The following is a 19,571-nucleotide window of genomic DNA, read 5'->3' as shown; positions in this document are numbered from 1 at the left end:
CGGGAGGAGGGTTGTTGCTTTTGTTGTTGCTATTATTGAATTGAAAAAAATATCTGGAGGGCGAGTCTATCTGTGCGAGGTGTTGCATCCTCTTCCTGACAAAGGAGTCGTGCGCTTGCTGGTCGGTGATTGCCCTGAACAGTTTCCGTCTTCCGAGCAGCAGAGACGACCGGCTCTCGTTTCCCTGCGTTTCTCTGCCAGACCCTATTTCCGCCTCCAGCTGCAGCAGTTCGTTCTCCAGGCGTTGCAGCGCGTCGCGCTTGACGATAGCACGTTGGCCTGCGAGCTGCACGGAGAGCGCTCTGACTTGTGCCTTGATGGTTTCCCACCATTGTGAGCTGGGGCTAGAGGGGTCTTCGGTTGTCCCCCAGTGCTGCCAACAGGCCATGAAGGCTGTTTTGAAATCTTGTTCCTCGAGCTGCGCTACGTCCAGTCGCCAGTAGGGGCAGCAGCGCAGCTCCCTGGGCACCCGCAGCAGCGCCGTGATCAGATGGTGATCGGAGAGGCCCGTCGGTTTAATCCCGCAGTCCCCGAGCAGGTTCACATTTTCGTCATTTATAATATGCGGTCCAGCCTGGCGAGGCTTATCCTGCCTTGGGGGGTTCCGCGGTACCACGTGTATTGTCGCCGGGTTGAATGCTGTAGCCTCCATGCGTCGGTGAATTGGAGACGTCACGTGCTTGCGAGCGGTTTTGCTGACTCAGGATGCGGCTCAGGGCCGTTGCGGTCGAGTACTGGGTCAAGGGTGCAATTCCAGTCCCCACCCGCGACCGCAACGACCCCATCGGCTTTGCTTGTCTGCAGTGCGCTGTGTAATACGTTGACGAAGAAGGCCTTCCTCTCTTTACTTTTGCATGGTGCATAGATGTTCAGGTACCTGAATTTCATGTCGTTATACACGAAATCTACTGAGATTAAATGCGCTGTTTGAATTTCCTTAAAGGCTATTCCCTCTGGGGCGAATCCCCGTCCGAATAAAATTGCTACCCCTGCCCGATTTTCGTCCCCATGACTAAAAAAGGAAGGGGCGCTCATAAGGGGCTGCCGTTGGCTGCAGAGGGTGGTGTCGAAATGTGTCTCCTGCAGCATTATTACATCTGCCCTGTTTCTTCTAAGAGAGAGCAGACGCGGTGCCATCTCTCATTGTCTCTTGCCCCGTTGCAGTTGAGGCTTATGAATTTCATACCCGAGGTCATCATTGTTTTCTTTATTTTTCCTTTGTGACGTCACGGGGAGAGCGCTCCTGAGAGGAGAGGCGTAGTTTTTTCAGTTTTAGCTGCAGATTGTTAAGCCGATGAATTTCCTCCTTTGTGAAACCATAAATCTCCGGTTCACGCCGTATTTTGAAGGCTATCTTTAGGAAGCCTTCCAGATCGGGAAAGGATAACTCGGGACGAGTCTTCCATTTCCCAAAGTTCTCCCGGAGGTAGAGGAGGACTTCGTCGGGTTCATACTCCCGCTCTGTTGTTACACTGGAGTAGCTCCTCTCACTCAGAGTTCCGTCGTCATCGGACTCCGGTTCCCTGTCGCCCACAGCCTCCTCTGCGACTGCTTGGGCGTCGGTAGTGGTGGGTTGCTCCACGACACTCTCGGGCTCGGTCTGGGTTCCCTCCCTGTCCTCCACCTGTTCTTCACTAGGTGGGGGGAGGGGGGGTCGCTCTCATTTTCCCCAGGCGAGTCGGCCTTATTTTCGCCCTTTGTCGTCGCTATTTGCGTCTCGGGCTCATCGCCGCGCTCCGTTACCGCGTCGTTGCTACCGCCCCGCTCATCGCAGCTGCTGCTGTTGATGTTGCTGCTGCTGCTCTCTTCTCTTGCCGTCGCGACTGTTTCTTCTGCCGCGGCGCGCTTCGGGCGGGTGCCGCCGCCTCCTCCCTTCGCTGCGGCATTTATAAAAACGATAACTCTCTCTCCAGGCCAGGCTCAGGCTCTCACCTGAGCCCAGGCCTCCGTCTGTTCACCTGCACGAGCAGGAGCGACCGGTTGATGCGACCGCACCCCATGGTGGCAGAGAGAGAGAGAGAGACACAGAGACTTTTGTCTTTTAAAGCGACTTTAATGCCGGGGCGACAATTGCGCCCCAGCCACTTTTCCAGTCAAAAAAACCGTGGTCATACGACCGTGACTCCTTCCAGCGGATCACAACAACAACCCAGAGAAAACCAAAAAAACCAACAACCGTGGCACGCACGCCACTCTCATCGTCCGCGAGCGCGCTGCTCCTTCTCACGTGCCGAATCGCCACTCCACCACTCCGCCACTCGCGCGCCGCGCCCCTGCTGGCGCACGCGTGCGCGTGGCATTGTGTGCATCACGTCACCGGTGGGGGGGGGGGGGGGGCCGCCGCGCGCTCGCCGCCTCCTCGCGGTGTTTGCTTCCGCTTACGCCGCATCTTTATTGTCTACGCGTGCGCGGCTTTTGGGCGGCGTTGTCCATGTCCCGCGCCACCGCGCTGATCGGCGCACGCGCACGACGGCGTGCTGTGTCGCCGGCAGTGCGGGCCGCCGCTCGCACGGCTCGCCGCCGAGCAGTCTCGCACACAACAGTCAGAGTTTAAGTGTCAGCGCGCCGTTTTCGCAGGAGCAGAGCGCTTGGCCGGCTTCCCACTTTTCCTGGAAGGCGCTGTAGTCTCCGCCCACCTGGCCATAATACTCGTGCTCCAAATGGAGCCTCGCCCCTATCAGGCCCTTCATCATGGCCACTGCCGAGCAGTTGTGGGGGTCGCTAGCCCCCGAGATCCCTCCCTCGATAATGCTAACGGCCGGGCTAGCATCATCAATCGCCCCCCCGCTGCTAGGTTCCTCACCCGTGGGGTGGGAGCCGTCGCCCGAGGATTCCCCTCCACCGCGGGTCCGCGTAGCCGGCATGGTTAATTTACGTACGCGCACACCCACACACAGCTCTGCGCGGCACTCACTCAACACGGAGCACTCACGTTAGGATCGCGCACCTGTATCACACACGGAGTGAGCACACGCGACACCCACTCTCGCACCGCTCTGCGCAGCGCTCTCCCGAGGCGAGCCGCAGCACTACAGAATCACTGCGTACACACGCGCACCCACACGCTCACACTGCACGACAAGATCACGCGAGACCACGCTTCGCTATTAATGATTTATTACCTGGTAACTAATATTGAATCAGTGAGTCGACGAGGCTGGCCTATTCCACTAAACCGGTACCTATTTCCTATTTATCGGCTATTATCCTACTTCACCTCCCCACTCACTGTTTGGCGCCCGCGGAGGTACCTCGATACGTCGCACGGACGTCCGGGTCGCTGGCTGCAGCTCCTGCTGGTCCGCTGGCCTGGAGAGAGGAGTGTCCCTTCCCCCTTGCGCCCCCCCTATGTATTCTCCCTACCTCAAAGGGATGCTGCGCTGAACAATGGGCTCGTGCACCTCGAGCCCGCGCACGGCGGTTCCGGGCGCTTTTGATCTGCTAAACAGTGAGCGCGTAAATCCTAATTAATCCCTTTCTCACGCAGGCCCCCCATCATCGAGGTTCATGCGGCGGCGTCCATTACAAAGGTGCGCCGTGGGAATTTGTGCACGGCTGCCCGCGTGCCCCCGCTCTCCAGGTTATTCATACTAATAGCCTTATTCTTTAACTCCCCTAATAATGGTGCCTGCGTGCCCGAGCGTAATTACGGCGTCCCTCCGCTGCCTGTGCGGGGGTGCCTGATTATGCGTTCAGATGCGCTGCGTGTTTTCTAACGATGCTCCTCTATCACAATACTTATTCCCTCTGCCTGCCCCGTCGATACTCGCGTGTGTGGGGGGAAATGCGCCTCAACCGCGGTGGCCGAATGCCCCACGCCGCGACCACACCATATTAAGGCTGGCCGCAGCGCCGCGGTGCCACGTAGCACGGGGGAGGTCATCCAATTCCCTGATCGCCGGAAACCGTGAGAGTTATTCCCGATAAGGGTTTCTCGGATAAAAACCGGTCGATCAGGTGACCTTCCCTTCCAGCTCTATGGGGGGGAATGCGTGCGGGTGTGTGCTTATGTGGGGGGGGTGATGGGGGGCAGTGCGGTGGGGGAAGCCGGGCGGCTCCCTGGCTCGGCAGAGCGGCCCCGTCGCTGTGGCACCACACAGTTTCTATCCGTGATCGCGTAATTCTTTAGCCTTCCTTTTTTTCGTGTTTTGTAAATTGCCAGTTTGGCTTGCGCGACAACGAAGTTCGCTAGCGCGTGGCGTTTGTTCGCGCTGCGTTGCACCCCACACACGAGCGTGCTTTTAAAAAAGGGTATCCCCAACTTTTGGAAGACGGACCCTAACGTTTGAAAGAGCGGTGCCAGTCTCTGACATTTTATGTATATATGGGCGAGGTCCTCCCTCTGGCCACAGAACACACACGCGTCGGGTGCTCCCGGGGTGACCCGCTCCTCCCACGCCGCCGAGGGCAGCGCCCAGTGGGCCAACCTCCATTGGAGGTCCCCGCTGCGTTTTGCCACCGGGGCCTTATACATTTCCGCCCACCGAGGGGTGACGTCAATTAGTGGGGAGAACACCTCTGCCCACCTCGTGCAGGGCAGGTTTTCAATGGCTCGCCGGTGTAGAGCCTTTACACAGCAGTTGTATAATGCCTTCTTGGAGGCGCTCTTTAGGGCGCCGTTCTCGCAATTCCCGAGTTTCAGCAGCATCCCCGCGTCACATCGCCCAGAGGGCTGGACGCCGGCGATGCGCAGCTCAGGGAAGGTGAGAGGAGATGTGTGATCGATGCCTGCATCACCCGGTGCGTTCAGGTGCAGGGTTTTTGCCGCCGCGAGTGTCGTGCGCAGTATCTTTTCTCCGGCCAGTATGGTGCGGAGGCCTGCGGTTCGGCTTATTTCAGCCGCACTTTTCCATTTGAGGCGGCCCTCGCGGTCTTCTACAAGGTCTCTGACCGTCCGCACTCCGGATGTGGCGAAACGATGCGCCATTGTCTTCTCCTGCCGAAGCTCCATAAATAGGCTGTTGTAAAATAGGGGTTCCCTCATGAAGGCGCCCATTCCACAGTATGGATTTCCCCTTCCCCACTCCAAACTCCGCCACGCTTCTGCTATGCTGCGATAATAAAGGGGTAGCTCTCTGCAGTCAAGGTGGGCAAGGTCCGCAAGGAAAAGTTCCTTCCCGTATCCCATCCGTCCCCCCGCGTGCCTCAGCAGGCTGATGACCAGCGATTTCCACGGCGCCTCGTTTGGGTCATGAAGTAGGCTCTTCACGGCTTGAAGACGAAAAACCATGATTCGGGTGGCGACATCCGTCAGGCCCTGCCCACCTTCGTCTAACGGCAGATGGAGGACACCCGGTCGAAGCCAGTGTTTGCCTGCCCAGACGAAGGCGACGAGTGCTTTGTTCGCTTTCGCTATCAGCCATCCAGGGGGCTGGAGGGCTTTCGTTCTGTGCCACAATATTGAGGTGGCGAGATTATTCGCGATCAGCGTCCTCCCTCGAAAGGACAGGTGTTGTAGGAGGTGCTCCCACGCTCCCAGCTTTGCCTCAAGCTTCTCGAGTAGGTCTGACCAGTTTTTCTGGACTGTTTGAGGGTTGCCCAGGTATACTTTGAGGTATCGGACCCCGTCCTCCTGCCACGTTACTCTGCCTGGGAGGGTCTCCAGCTGCGTGGGATTCCGTGGTCCGACCCTCAGCGCTGTGCACTTCTGCCAATTTACTTTGGCACTTGTGGCGCTTTCGTATTTTCCTACAGCCCCGCACAGCGCGGCGACGTCGTTCTGGTTTCTAACTACTACAGACACGTCGTCTGCGTATGCTGAGAGCTTGACGCTCGCCTTGTCGGGTCCAGGAATGTCCAGCCCGGTCAGGGTGTTCCTCAGGCTTCTAAGGAGCGGCTCCAGCGACAACGTGTAGAGGAGCCCTGACAGGGGGCATCCCTGCCTTACTCCCCTCGTTACGGGGAAAGGACAGCCCAGTCGTTGGTTTATCTTAAGAATGCTGTGGACGTTGGTGTACAGTAGTTTGACGTATGTTGTAAAGGTAGTACCGAGGCCGAGAGAGAGTAGGAGTTGCTCCAGATACCCATGGTCTACTCTGTCAAAGGCTTTCTCCTGGTCCATGAAGAGTAGCCCCGCCGCTGTGTTCTGCATTTCAGCCACGGATATAATGTCTCTTACCGTGTGTATATTACTGTGAATGCTGCGACCCGGAACACAATACGTCTGTTCACTCTGTATGATGAGACCCGCCACGGTCTTTAGGCGGTTCGCCACAGCCTTGGCAATGATCTCGTAGTCCGTACACAGCAGCGAAACGGGCCGCCAGTTTCTAATTTGTCGCAGGTCGCCTGTTTTCGGCAGCAGTGTTATAACTGTCCTCCTGCAGCTCAAAGGCATTTCTCCCCTTCTCAGGCTTTCCTCTAGCAGTTCCAGCAGGCAGGGGCCGAGCATGTCCCAAAACGCCACGTAGAATTCTACTGGTAACCCATCGATTCCCGGGGACTTCCCTCTCGGCAGCCCTTCCATGGCGACGCGCAGCTCCTCCAAGGTAAAGGGGCTCTCCAGTCTTTCCCTTTCCTCACACCCAAGGGTGGCACCTCCCTCCAGGAGCTCTTCGACCGCTCCCTTCTGCGTATGCTCGCTCCGGAGCAGGTCGGAGTAATATCGCGTGGCGATCTCCCTAATTTCCTTTTCGTCCGTCGTTATCGCCCCTTCTACGGTGGACAGACTTAGGATGGCGTTGCCTCCACGCGTCCGTGAAACCGAAGTGTCGTAGAATTTTTGCGAGTGGACGTGCAGACTCCGGGTGTGGTTCCGGGCCATTTCGTCAAGCGCTGGGTCGAGGGTGCAATTCCAGTCGCCTCCTACGACTGCAATTACTTCGTCCTCGTTACATTTTTTTAAAGTGCGACGCAATGCATTGGTGAAGAAAACTTCTCTCTCTTTGCTCTTACTGGGTGCGTACACGTTTATAACTCTGTACTTCGTGCCGCCGTATGCAAAGTCCACATAGATCAGGTGTGCCGCTAGAATTTCTCTGTAAACTATCCTCTCCGGAGTGAACTCTTGCCTGAGCAGGATTGCGACACCCGCACGGTTTCCCTGCCCATGACTAAAGAAGCCCGGGGTGTTTGTAAGGTGTCGTTGCTGGTCATGAAGAGAGGCGTCGAGGTGGGTCTCCTGCAGGAGCGTCACATCTGCCTTGTGTTCGTTTACAAAGGTGCAGATGCGGTGCCACCTCTCATCACCTCTGGCTCCATTGCAGTTTAAGCTCGAGACCTTGATGTTGAGGGCCATCATGATTTTAGATGTCAATTGTAACATCGACCCTGGAAGAGGGGCCCTCCTGGAGGAGGAGGAGGTGTTCCCCCGTGTGTTTCCACTTCATTGCTTGCCCTTTCCTCCTTAGTTGGGAAACCTCCTACTTGGTGAAGTCGTATGACTCCGGCGTTTTCTGTATTTTCCGGGTCGTCTTCAGGAAGCCCTGTAGGTCGGGGAAGGTCGCTTCAGGTACGATCCCCAACTTTTTATGTTTTTTTATGAGGTAAAGGAGGATTTCCCCGGGCGCGTACTCCTGTTCTGTCGTCACACTGGAGTAGCTCCTTTCGCTCGCGGCTCCATCCGCGTCGTATTCCGACTCCGCGTCGCTCGCATCTTCCTCCCTGGCTGCGTGGGTTTCAGTTGGGTTGGGTCGCTCCGAGGCACTTCCAAGTGCAATCTGGCTCTCCTCCATGGTTCTCTCCCCGCGTGCTCCGTCGGGCGGAGGGGGGGGGGTGTCTCCGAGCTCCGTATGTTCGACGAGCACCACGTCGGCCTCCGGCCCCCCTCTCTCTCCCTCTGAGGGAGGGTGGAAACCCGGGTCCAGGTTGGGTGGTCGTTCCTCACCTCCGTTATTGCCAGGCGAGTCGGCTCTATTGTTTTTCTCCATCGCTGCCACCTGCGGCTCGGTCTCGTCACCGCGGGCTGCTACTGCGCGGTGGTGGCCGTTCAGCTCATCGCTGCTACCGTTACTGCTGCTGCCTTCGCCTTCGGTTGCAGCTGTCGCTGCGGCCACTGTACGTTTTGGCCGGGTGCCACCGCCTTCTCTCGCTGCGGTGTCCCTCCTGGCCTTCCTTTTCCGCGACTCGACGACGGTGAACTCCCCTTCCCCGTCGTCATCCATTGCTTTAGTACAGCTTGCTGCATCGTCGGTGGGAGGGTGTAGCTGCTGCTGTTGTTGTTGCTGTCGCTGCTTGCCTTCCCCCGACTGTTGCTGCTGCTGCTGTTGCCGCTGCTGCCGCCGTGGTGGCGGCAGCGGCGGCATTTGCTGCGGCGGTGGCGGTGATGTTATCTGTTGCCGCTGTCACGACGGCAGTGGCGGTGGTATCTGCTGCGGCCGCTGCTGCGTCACTTCTGCCTCCTGTGGTGGTGCTGCCTCGGGTGGCGCCGTCTTTGCCTTCTTCTCCTTTGGGCAGCTCCTACGGGTGTGCCCCATGCCACCACACCCATAGCATCGTGGCGCCGCCGACGAGGCATAAACCGTGTAGGTATGTCCTTCTATTGTGTACTTAAAATTTAAGTCCAAGTCCGTTTTTCCGTCCTTGGGTATCATGTACATCTGGCGTTGCAAGGACATCACGTGCGCCAGCTTCGGGTTTCCTGTTCTGAGCGGCAGCATCGTCACGTTCGATACCACTGTCCAGAAGCACTGGAGGTCTTGCTTTTGCGCCGTACCTTTCAGAAACGGGGGGGCTCCCGAGATGAGCACCCGGATGGCTGGTGTCGAGAGCGAGGTGCACTGCACGTACAAGTCCCCGATGGTAATCCCTGTCTCTGCCAGGCTCGCCACCATTTCTTTTCTCTCCACATACGCGACCACGCCGCGGTCCTGCCTTTGCGCAGTCAGGACGCCGGCATAGCCCACACACTCAGCCACCACCTCTGCGACGGCCTCGGCTGTAGTCTCGGGCGGCGGGAAACAGATTACCCCGTTCCCCCTTGCCAGACACTCCAGCCTGGGGTACTATGCCATAACGATGCTGAAACAAAAGGCGGCACCCCCAGGCAGTTGTGAGAAAATAAATGTAAAAAAAAACCAAAGGAAAAAAACCAACCCCAACACCAACACCGCTAGAAAAGGAAAAGCGCGAAGAAGAGAAGTGAAAAGAATTTAAGGTGTTGTGAAGACGACGATTAGGTATATAAAAGCGATAAAAGGCGATAACTCTCTCCAGGCCAGGCTCAGGCTTTCACCTGAGCCCAGGCCCCTGTTCACACACGTGTAGGAGCGGGAGCAACTGGTTTGTGCGACCGCGCACCCCACGTTGGCTGAGAGAGAGAGAGACAGAGAGATAGTGAGAGACAGAGAGTGAGAGAGAGAGACCGAGAGAGTGAGAGAGAGTGAGAGACAGAGAGAGACAGAGAGAGACAGAGAGAGACAGACTTTTAGGGCAACTTTATTACCCCCAGCGCAATTACGCGGGAGTCATTTTCATATTTTGCGAGCCCTAGCGGCAGGAAACAACAAACACCGGCACATTGCGCCACATTCCGACGCGCAGCGCCAGTACCGCGTCGCCGCTTTCCGCCGCCTTCCGAGGCCAACCCGTTAGATGGTGAATGTCAGCCTGCCATCTGACACGGTGCAGAGGGCCTGACCGGCCCCCCACCTTTTGCAGAAAACGGCGTGATCGCCCCCCGCGTGTACATGGTACGCGTGCTCTAGTTGGAGCCGCGCCTTAACGAGTCCACGCATCGTGGCCACCGCCGAGCTGCCGGCATCCGACGCGCCGGCCAGTTTTTTCTTACGGGTCTTGTAGATGGCCATCTTGGCCTGGGTGCAAATGAAATTCACCAGGTCGTGTCTCTTGTTTGGCAAGTACGGTACCCCGTACGCGAGCCAGTTCTTCTGGAAGCTCATCCCCAGTTTCGTTGAGATGTCTCCCAGGAGCTGGAACAGCGGGGACAGCCGTGCGCACCCCATATACTGGTGCGCCAGGTCTTCTCTTGCGCCGCAGAAAGCGCATCGGTCTGACGCCTCCGGGGTGATTTTATTTTGCCATGCTGCCGAGGGCAGCGTCCAGTGGAGCAGCCTCCACTGCAGGTCCCCACAGCGTTTGGTGATGGGGGGCTTGTACAGGCGGCCCCACTGGGGGGTGGCCGCGTCCGACGGTGCCAAGGCGCTCCTCCACCTGGTGTCTGGGAGTTCCGCCAGCTCCCGGCAGCGCAGCGCCTTCACGCTGCACGTGTACAGCGCTCCTTTCAGCGCGCCCCGAAAGGTTATGCTCTGGCAGCTCCCGAGTTTTAGTAGTTTGCCGGAGTCAACACGCCCGGTGGGCTGGGCGCAGGTGAACCGCAATTCAGGGAAGGAGGGAGGGGGGGCGCCGTCTTCGGGCGCCTCGAGCCGCAGCCGCAGCTCCCGCATCGCCACGAGTGCCGTCCGCAGCAGCTTCTCCCCGGCCAGCACGGTGCGGAGTCAGGCGGCACCGCTGACGTCGGCCGCGGACCTCCACGCCGGGTGCCGGTCGCGGTCCCGCACCAAGTCCCCCACCGCTCGAATCCCCGCCGAGGTGAAACGGCAGGCCAGCGTCGCTTCCTCTCGGATCTCAGCGAAGCGGCCGTTGATGAACAGTGGCTCGCGCAGAAACTGCCCGAGCGTGCATTGCGGGTCTCCTCTGTCCCAGGCCAGACTGCGCCACGCGTCCAGGAGGCTCCGGTGGAAGGCCGGCAGCCCCGCGTAGTCGACCCGGGCCAGATCTAACAGGAAAATTTCTCTTCCGTAGCCCAGGCCACCCCCGGCGCCTCTCAGCAAGGCGAGGGTGGGTGCCACCCAGGGCAGGGTCTCCCTGCCGTACAGCTGCCGCTGCACGGTCTGAAGCCTAAAGGTCAGAACCCTGGCGTGGATGTCAACCAGGCCCTGGCCGCCCTCGCCCACCGGTAGGCGGAGGACTCCCGGCCTCAACCAATGTTTTCCCTGCCACGCGAAGCGGGTGAGCGAGCGGGCTGCTCCCCCGAGTAGCCACTCCGGGGGCTGGAGGTTTTTCACCCTGTGCCACAGCACCGCGGCCGCCAGGTTGTTGCTCACCAGCACCCGCCCCCTGAAGGACATCGCCGGGGCTAGGCGCGCCCATGCCGCCAACCTGGCCTCGAACCGGTCCCCCAGTTCGGGCCAGTTTTGCTGGGTGATGTGGGGCCCTCCGAGGTGGACGCCTAGGTACCGGACGCCGTCGGTCTGCCAGGCGACACCCCCTGGGAGGAGCACCGGGCACGCGGCGCCCTGCGGCCCCAGGCGCAGAGCCGAGGTCTTCGCCCAGTTTATCTTGGCGCCGGACGCCGCCTCGTAGGCCTCCACCGCCCGACCCAGCGCTGCTACATCATGCGCCCCCGTGACGACCACGCACAGGTCGTCCGCATACGCCGATGCCCTGATGATCGCTCCCTCGGGGCCCGGCACCCTGTACCCCGACAGGGAGAGCTGGAGGCGGCGCACGAGGGGCTCGATGACTAGGGTGTAGAGGAGGCCCGACAGCGGGCACCCCTGTCTGACTCCACTCGCCACGGGGAAAGGGGCACCGAGCTGCTGGTTGACCTTCAGCAGGCTCGACGCACCCGCGTACAGGAGCCGCACGCGCGACCTGAACGCCGGCCCAAACCCGGACACGGCGAGCAGTTTTCCCATGAAGTGGTGGCTGACCCGGTCGAAGGCCTTCTCCTGGTCAAGGAAGAGGAGGCCCACGTCTGTTCCATCCTTCTCCACCAGTGCGATCATGTCCCTGACCGTGCTCACGTTGTCGTGCAAGCACCGGCCAGGGATGCAGTACGTTTGTTCGGGTCGAACAAGCTGGCCCACCACCGACTTCAGGCGGTTGGCCAACACCTTTGCAAAGATCTTGTAGTCGGCGCATAGAAGGGACACTGGCCGCCAGTTTTCGATGCGGCGCAGGTCTCCTTTTTTGGGCAGCAGGGTGACGACGGCCCTCCGGCAGCTTTGCGGGAGCACCCCCTTCCGCAGGCTCTCCTCAAGGACCTCCAACAGGTGCGGCGCGAGGTCGTCCCAGAAGGCTGCGTAGAATTCGGACGGGAGGCCGTCCATACCCGGGGCCTTGCCGGCCGCGAGCCCTCTCATGGCGGTGTAGAGTTCCTCCTGCTCGACGGGGGCTTCCAGGCGTTCGCTCTCGGATTCCTCGAGGGCAGGGCACCCATCGAGTAAATCCTGAGTTGCTTCACGGCACGAATCTTTGGCCTGGAAAAGGTTGCAGTAAAACTCCCTCGTGAACCTTGCCATCTGGCCCTCCTCCGTTATCATCTCCCCCCTCGGGGTCTGCAGGCACGAGATGATTCTGTTTTTCTGGGGTTTATGTTGCAGCCGAAAGAAAAATTTCGAGGGGGAGTCCATGTACGTCAGGTGCTGCATTTGACGTTGTATGAACGAGCCGTTAGTCTGTCGGTCCGTGACGGCCCTGAAGAGCAGCTGCTTCTCCAGCAGCACTCTCCCCTTGCCGTCGTGTGTGCTCTGGGCCGACCCCAGCTCCGCCTCGAGGAGCAACAGTTCGTCCTGTAGACGTCTGACCGCATCCTCCTTGGCAGAGGCTTGCTGGCTCCGGAGCTGCAGGTAGAGCGCCCGTACCTGCGCCTTTATGTGCTCCCACCATCGCGAGACGCCGTCGAAGCTGCTCTTGGCGGCCACCCAGCATCCTCCAGCAGCCGAGTGTCGAATTTCCAGTAGGCGCTGCGGCGCCCCTCCTTGGGGACGCGCAGCAGCAAGGACACCATGTGATGGTCTGAAAACCCGGACGGGATGATCCTGCTTTCGCCGAGCAGGTTGATGTTTGCGGCGCTGACATACAGCCGATCGAGTCTAGCAAGGCTTATTTTCCCGTGAAAGTCGCAGGGAAACCACGAGTACTGCCGCTGCGTGGGTCAGTGCAGGCGCCACGCATCCCGCAGCCCCAGCCTCCGCACCACGTCGGCCAATGTCCGCGCCGACTCTGGGTGAGGCTCGGCGCCGTTACGGTCGAGGGCCGGGTCAAGGGTGCAATTGAAATCCCCCCCCCACGACCGTCAGCACGTCGTCCGTGTTGTCCGCCTCCAGGCTATCCCGCAGCGCGCCCGAGAAAAGGAGACCCCTCTCACGGCTCTTGCTCGGCGCGTACACGTTCCAGCACCGCATCCTGGTGCCGTTGAAGGCGAAGTCCGCTGATATTAGATGTCCTTTAACGATCTCCCTGAAGACCACGCCCTCGGGGACAAAGTTTGGACCAAACACGATCGCGACGCCTGCACGGTTCTCCTCGCCATGGCTGAAAAAACAGGAACGGCCGCCCAGGAGGTGCTGTCGCTGATCCTGCAGAGCATTGTCCAGGTGCGTTTCCTGCAGGAAGGCCACGTCGACCTTTTGGTCTTCGAGGAAGCCGCACACGCGGTGCCATCTCTTGTCGCTGCGGACGCTGTTGCAGTTTAAGGTGGCCATCTTTACACCCGAAGCCATTGCAATGGATGTGGGTAGTGACAGCACACGAGGGCACTACGGTGGAGAGGGGAGAGAGGCGATCTCTTGCCTCACCTTCTTCAACACCCCTTTCAACCGGTATACTTCTTGCGGAGTGAAGAGGTGCGGCGCAGGGTCTTTCTGGATCCTCCGTACCGTCTCCTCGAGGCCCTGTCCGTCAGGGAAGGAGTCCAGAACGCGGACTTTGCGCCGATTGTAGGTGCTTCTCAGATAGAGGAGAACTTCACTGGGTTTGTACTTCCATTCCCCAGTAAGCTCCGGCAAGCTCGTCTCGCTGGCGCCATCGTCGGCATCGCACCCCGGCAGTTCGTCGTCGGAGTCCCCGCGTGTGCCGGCGTGTGCTTCGTCCATCGTTTCTTCCGTCGAGCCGCACGGAGCTGGAGTCCCACCTGGCTCGACGCGTCTCTCGTCCACGGGGTCCGCGGCCATCGCCCTGTCAGCCGATGGGACAGGCAGGGTGGCCCCGTCGGGCGCTGCTGCGTCTGCAGGCGTGGCGGTGGCCCGCGGTTCCCCCCCCGAGATGTGCCAGTGCGGCCGAGGCCGGGTCCAAAAGTTGTTCTGGCGCCTCGGTCACGTCTGGCGGGTGATCCTGGCCTGCCTCCTCTGCCGCGGCCTCGTCACTGCTCCCTGCCGCCTCGTCCGGGCGGCCGTCCGGCTGAGTGGCGTCGCCAGCAGTGGCCGTCCGCTTTGGAAGGGTGCCACCGCGCCCTCCCGCTGCAGGGCCGCTTTTGGCCTTGCGTTTCCGCGATACAACGACGGTGAAACCGTCCCACTCGTCGTCAGTCGCTCGCTTGGCGTGGTCGACCGCAGCGTCGGTCGGGTCCTGCTGCCGCTTCTGCCGCTGCAGTCCGTCCTGCTGCTGCTGCTGCAGACCTTCCCGCTGCTGCTGCCGCTGGTCCTGCTGCTGCTGTTGTTGTTGTTGTTGCTTTCGCTGTTGCTGCTTTTCGTGTAGCTGCTGCAGCGGCGGCTCGTCCTGCTGCTGCTGCTGCTGCAGCTGCTGCTGCTGCTGTTGCTGTTGCTGCTGCTGCAGCTGCTGCTGCTGCTGTTGCTGCTGCTGCCGCCGTGGAGGCGGCGGTGGCGGCGGCGGCATTTGCTGCGGCGGTGGCAGCGTGGTTGCCTGTTGCCGCTGTCGCGACGGCAGCAGTGGCGGTGCCTGCTGCGGCCGTTGTTGTGGCCCTTCTGCCCCCCGCGGTGGTGCTGCCTCGAGTGGCACCGTCTTTACTTTCTTTTCCTTCGGGCAAACCCTACGGGTGTGCCCTGTGCCACCACACCCGTAGCATCGTGGCGCCGCCGACGATGCATATACTGTGTAGGTGTGCCCTTCTAACGTGTACTTAAAGTTTAAGTCTACGTCCACTGTCCCGTCCTTGGGGATTATATACGCCTGGCGCTGTGCGGACATCACGTGCGCCAGCTTCGGATTCCGAGTTCTGAGCGGCAGCATCGTCACGTTCGATACTACCGTCCCGAACCGTTGGAGGTCCTGCTTCAGTGTCGTGCCTTTTAGAAAAGGGGGGGCTCCCGAGATGATCACCCGGGTGGCTGGTGTTGAGAGCGAGGTGCACTGTACGTACACGTCCCCGACGGTGATCCCCGTCTCTGCCAGGCTCGCCACCATCCCCTTCTTCTCCATGTACACGACCACGCCGCGGTCCTGCCTTTGCGCGGCGTAGCCCACGCACTCGGCTACCGCCTCTGCGACGGCCTCGGCTGTGGTCTCGGGCGGCGGGAAACAGATTACCCCATTCCCCCTCGCCAGACACTCTAGCCTGGGGTACTGTGCCATGATAATGCTGAGAAACTCAGGGCAGCACCCCCCAGCTATTGTGAGAAAATAAACGTAATAAAAAAGCAAAGAAGTAATAAGCCCCACACAAACCAAACACACAACAGCACACAACCGAACAAACAACTAGGCAGACAAGACAGACAAACAAAACCAACAAAACCACGGACAAACAAACACACCAACCACACCACACCAACCACACCACACCAACCAGCCGACAAGCAAACAAAGAAAACGAACGATCCAACAAACAAACAAACGAGAGACAAACGAAAACCGCACCAACAAACACACAGGCAAACAAGCACACCAACCACACCACACCAACCACACCAGCCAGCCGACAAGTAAACGAAGAAAACGAACAGTCAAACAAAAGAACAGACAGACAAACGAACAACCACACAGACAAACACACAGACAGATAACAGCAGTATTAAAACTGCTACTATTTTTGAATGCCTTTATTCCGGCACCCTCTGCCAAATGCAGTGGCGCCCATGTGCGCAATATAAACCAAATAAAAAAAACCAAACACACAACCACCAAAACGTCGCGCCCGCTTCAGTGTCCAGGCTCTATTCGCACCGGTCACCCCTGAGGGGGGGGGGTGGGGGGGTTCTGGGGGGGGGCGGGGGGGGGGGCATCCGCTCGGGGGGGGAGGGGGTCAAACACAAACAGGACCGCGCCGTCCTCGACCGTACACGGCGTCCCGCGCCCTACCCCACCACGGGAGGAACTCCCCCTCGGCCGCCGACAGCCTGTGGTGGGCGAATTCCAGCCGCACGCGCGCCTTTATCAGGGCCTGCGCCACCTGCTTCACCCCCGCGCCGCCGACCTTTCCTTCCAGCGCGCGTTTCCTCGTCGTGTACGTCGCGAGCTTCGCTTGCGCGCACACAAAGTTCACCACATCCCTGACGGGGCTCGCCACATCGGTCACCCCATATATATACGCGCTCTCTCGGGCCGGAACGTCCAGCCCCCGGAACACCGCCATCACGAAAGTCAAGAGTGGCGCCAGCCTCGCGCACTGGAGGTATGCGTGGGCCACATCCTCCCGCACCCCACAGAACACACACGTGTCCGGGGTCCCCGGCACGGCGCGGCTGACCCACACGGCCGCTGGCAGCGTGCGGTGCACCAGCCGCCACTGAAGGTCACCGCAACGCTTGGTGGTGGGAGGGCGGTACAAGTTTTTCCACTGGGGCCCCGCGGTGTCCAGCGCCCCAAAGTGTTCCCTCCACCCCGTGTCCGGCTGGCCCGCCAGCTCCGCGCTCAGCACCGCCTTCAGACAGGCGTCGTACAGTCGTGTTTTTTGCGCGCCATCAAGCGGCACCTCGGTGCACCCCGCCACGTGCAGCAGCGTCCCGTCCTCCACGTGGCCGTCGGGGGCGCGGACCGAAAAGGCCAGCGGAGGGAACGGGGGGGGGTCCTCCTCCCCGACCTCCGCCAGCCGGACGCCCAGCGCCCGCATCGCCCGCAGGGCCTCCCTCAGTACCTTCGCACCCGCCAGGACCGTGCGGCGTCCGGCCGCTCCGGAAATTTCGAGGGCCGTCCGCCACGCGTCCCGTCCGGGCACCAGCAGGTCACCGACCCGTCCGATGCCGCATTCGGCAAAGCGCCCGGCCAGGGCATGCTCACCCCGCAAGCCGGGCAGGACTGCATTCGCGAACAAGGGCTCCCCCACGAAGTGGGCCGCCTCGTATCCGCCGCCGACCCGCGCCCAATCCAGCGCCCACCATGCGTCCATCATACCGCGGTAGACTGCGGGCAGCGAGGCGCGGTCCACGATGGCCTGGTTCGTCAGGAACAGTTCCCGGGCATACCCCAGACGCCCGGCGCGCCGCAGCAGGCCGAGGGCCAGGGGCCGCCCGGGCCGTCCCTCCCCCCCGTACAACAGTCGCTGCGCTTGTTGCAGCCTAAAGGTCCGAATCCGCGCCGCGACGTGCACGAGGCCCTGTCCCCCCTCCGCCACCGGCAGACAGAGGACCCCAGGCCTCTGCCAGTGGCGACCGTGCCACACGAAGGCGGTGAAGCGCTTCTGTATCCGCGCCACTAGCCCCGCCGGGGGTTGCAAAGCTTTGGCTTTGTGCCAGAGGAGTGCCACGGCCAAATTGTTCACTACAAGTACCCTCCCCCGGTACGCCATTCCCGGGGCGAACCGGGCCCACGCCGCCAGCGTCGCGCCAATTTTTCCCTCCACCTCTACCCAATTTTGTTCCACCTCGACCGGGCTTCCCAGATGTACCCCGAGGTAGCGGGCTCCCCCCGCGCCCCAGGCCACGCCTCCCGGGAGCGCCAGGGAGCCCACCACCCCGCCCGGTCTCAGCGCTATTGCTTTACTCTTTTCCCAATTTACGCTGGCGGCGGAGGCTCTCTCGTAGAGGCGGACCGCGCCTCGGACCGCCTCCACGTCTTGCGCGTTCGCCACCACGACGCACACATCGTCAGCATACGCCGAGAGCGTGACCGGCGCGTCGCCCGCACCCGGGAACTGAAACCCCCCCAGCGTACCCCGCAGCCGCCGCAGGAGAGGCTCTATACACAAAGTGTACAGAATACCCGACAGGGGACACCCCTGCCGGACCCCTCCCCCGACGGCCAAGGGGGCGCCGAGCCTGCCATTTATTTTAGTGAGGCTACTCACCTCCGTGTACAGGAGGCGCACCTGCGCCCTGAAGGTTGGCCCTACCCCGTATGCCTCCAACGCCCTGTACATGTACGCGTGTGAGACACGGTCGAAGGCCTTCGCCTGATCTAAAAACAAGAGGCCGGCATCAACGCCGTGGGCGGCGGCGAGATCCATGATGTCCCGCACCACCCCGACGTTGTCATGTATGGCTCTCCCCGGAACGCAGTACGACTGGTCCGGGTGCACGAGGCTCCCCGCCACGGTCTTCAGGCGGTTCGCCAGGGCTTTAGCCAAAATCTTACAGTCCGTGCATAGCACGGACACCGGCCTCCAGTTGTCTAAGCGCCGAAGGTCGCCCTTTTTTGGGAGCAAAGTCACCACCGCGCGCCTGCTGCTCTGCGGCAGCACCCCCGACCGGAGGCTCGCGCGCAGTACATCGGCGAGCGCCGGTCCGAGCTCGCTCCAGAAAGTCGTATAAAACTTGGTAGGAAGGCCGTCTATGCCGGGGGCCTTCCCCGCGGCGAGACTCCTCACCGCGGCCTCCAGCTCCGTCAGGGTGACCTGTTCATCCAGCAGTTTGGTGTCAGGCGGAGCCAACCTGGGGACGCCCTCCAGGAGTTCCGCCACCGCCTCCCCGTCAATTTCCTTCTCAGCAAAAAGCCGTCCGTAATACCCGTTGACGAGGCGCACGATTTCCTCCCCGTCACACTGGGTCTCCCCGTCCGGCCCCGTCAGGCTGGTGATGTCGGTCCGCTGGGCCCGCGTGGCCCCCTGCCTGAAGAAGGCTTTCGTCGGCGCATCCATACTGTACAGGTGGGTCATCTTCCGGCCCACAAACCCCCTGTATGCGTCGTTGTCCGAGACGGCCCTCAGGAGCCGCTGTTGTTCCCGCAGCTCCCTGCAGCCCTCGGCGGCGGGGTGGTGGCCCAGTGCCTCCTCCACCGCCAGCACCTGGGCCCGGAGAACCTCCTCCTCCTCACGCCGGGCCGCGACGTGTTGGCCCATGTAGGCCCTCGCCAACACCCCCACCTGGGCCTTCCCATTGTCCCACCACTGCTGGAGGGTGGTGAAACGGCCCCGTCTCCCCTCCCACACCTTCCAAAAGGCCCGGAAGGCCGCCCGAAATCCACCATCGTCCAGCAGGTTTACGTTCATTTTCCAATACGGGCGCCCTTGCCCGCCGTGAGGGAGATGCAGGCGCACGTACATCATGTGGTGATCGGAGAAACCGGGGGGAACCACCCCGCTCTCACCGAGCAGGCTGGCCCCCTCGGCCGCGACGTACACCCGATCCAGCCTGGCCAGGCTCGGCCGCCCCCCCGCACCGCACCTGCTCCATGTGTACTGCCGCCGGCCCGGGTTTTGGAGCCGCCACGCGTCGAGTAGTCCGTGGTCGGCCACGACGGCCGCCCACTCTCTTGCAGATTCAGGGTGTGGTTCCGGCCCAGTTCGATCGAGGGAGGGTTGGAGCGTGCAATTAAAATCGCCCCCCACGATCGTGACCGCTCCCTCGACGCTGCCGGTCTCCGCCACCACCCGCCGTAGTTCGCCCTTGAAAAACACGGCCCTGTCCCTCGACCTGCTGGGCGCGTACACGTTTATCACGCGGGCCTTGGTGCCGTCGAGCACCATGTCCGCCACGACGAGGTGGCCGGCCACTACCTCCCGAAAAGTCAGGGCGTCCACCCCGTTACTATACAAAAAGGAGCGCCCGTGCAGCAGC

Source organism: Lampetra planeri, chromosome 77 (genome assembly GCF_965212315.1).
Source record: "Lampetra planeri chromosome 77, kcLamPlan1.2.h2, whole genome shotgun sequence".
NCBI classification, from domain to species: Eukaryota; Metazoa; Chordata; class Hyperoartia; order Petromyzontiformes; family Petromyzontidae; genus Lampetra; species Lampetra planeri.
The sequence above is the reverse complement of the archived record's forward strand: the minus strand, read 5'-3'. Positions refer to the sequence as shown.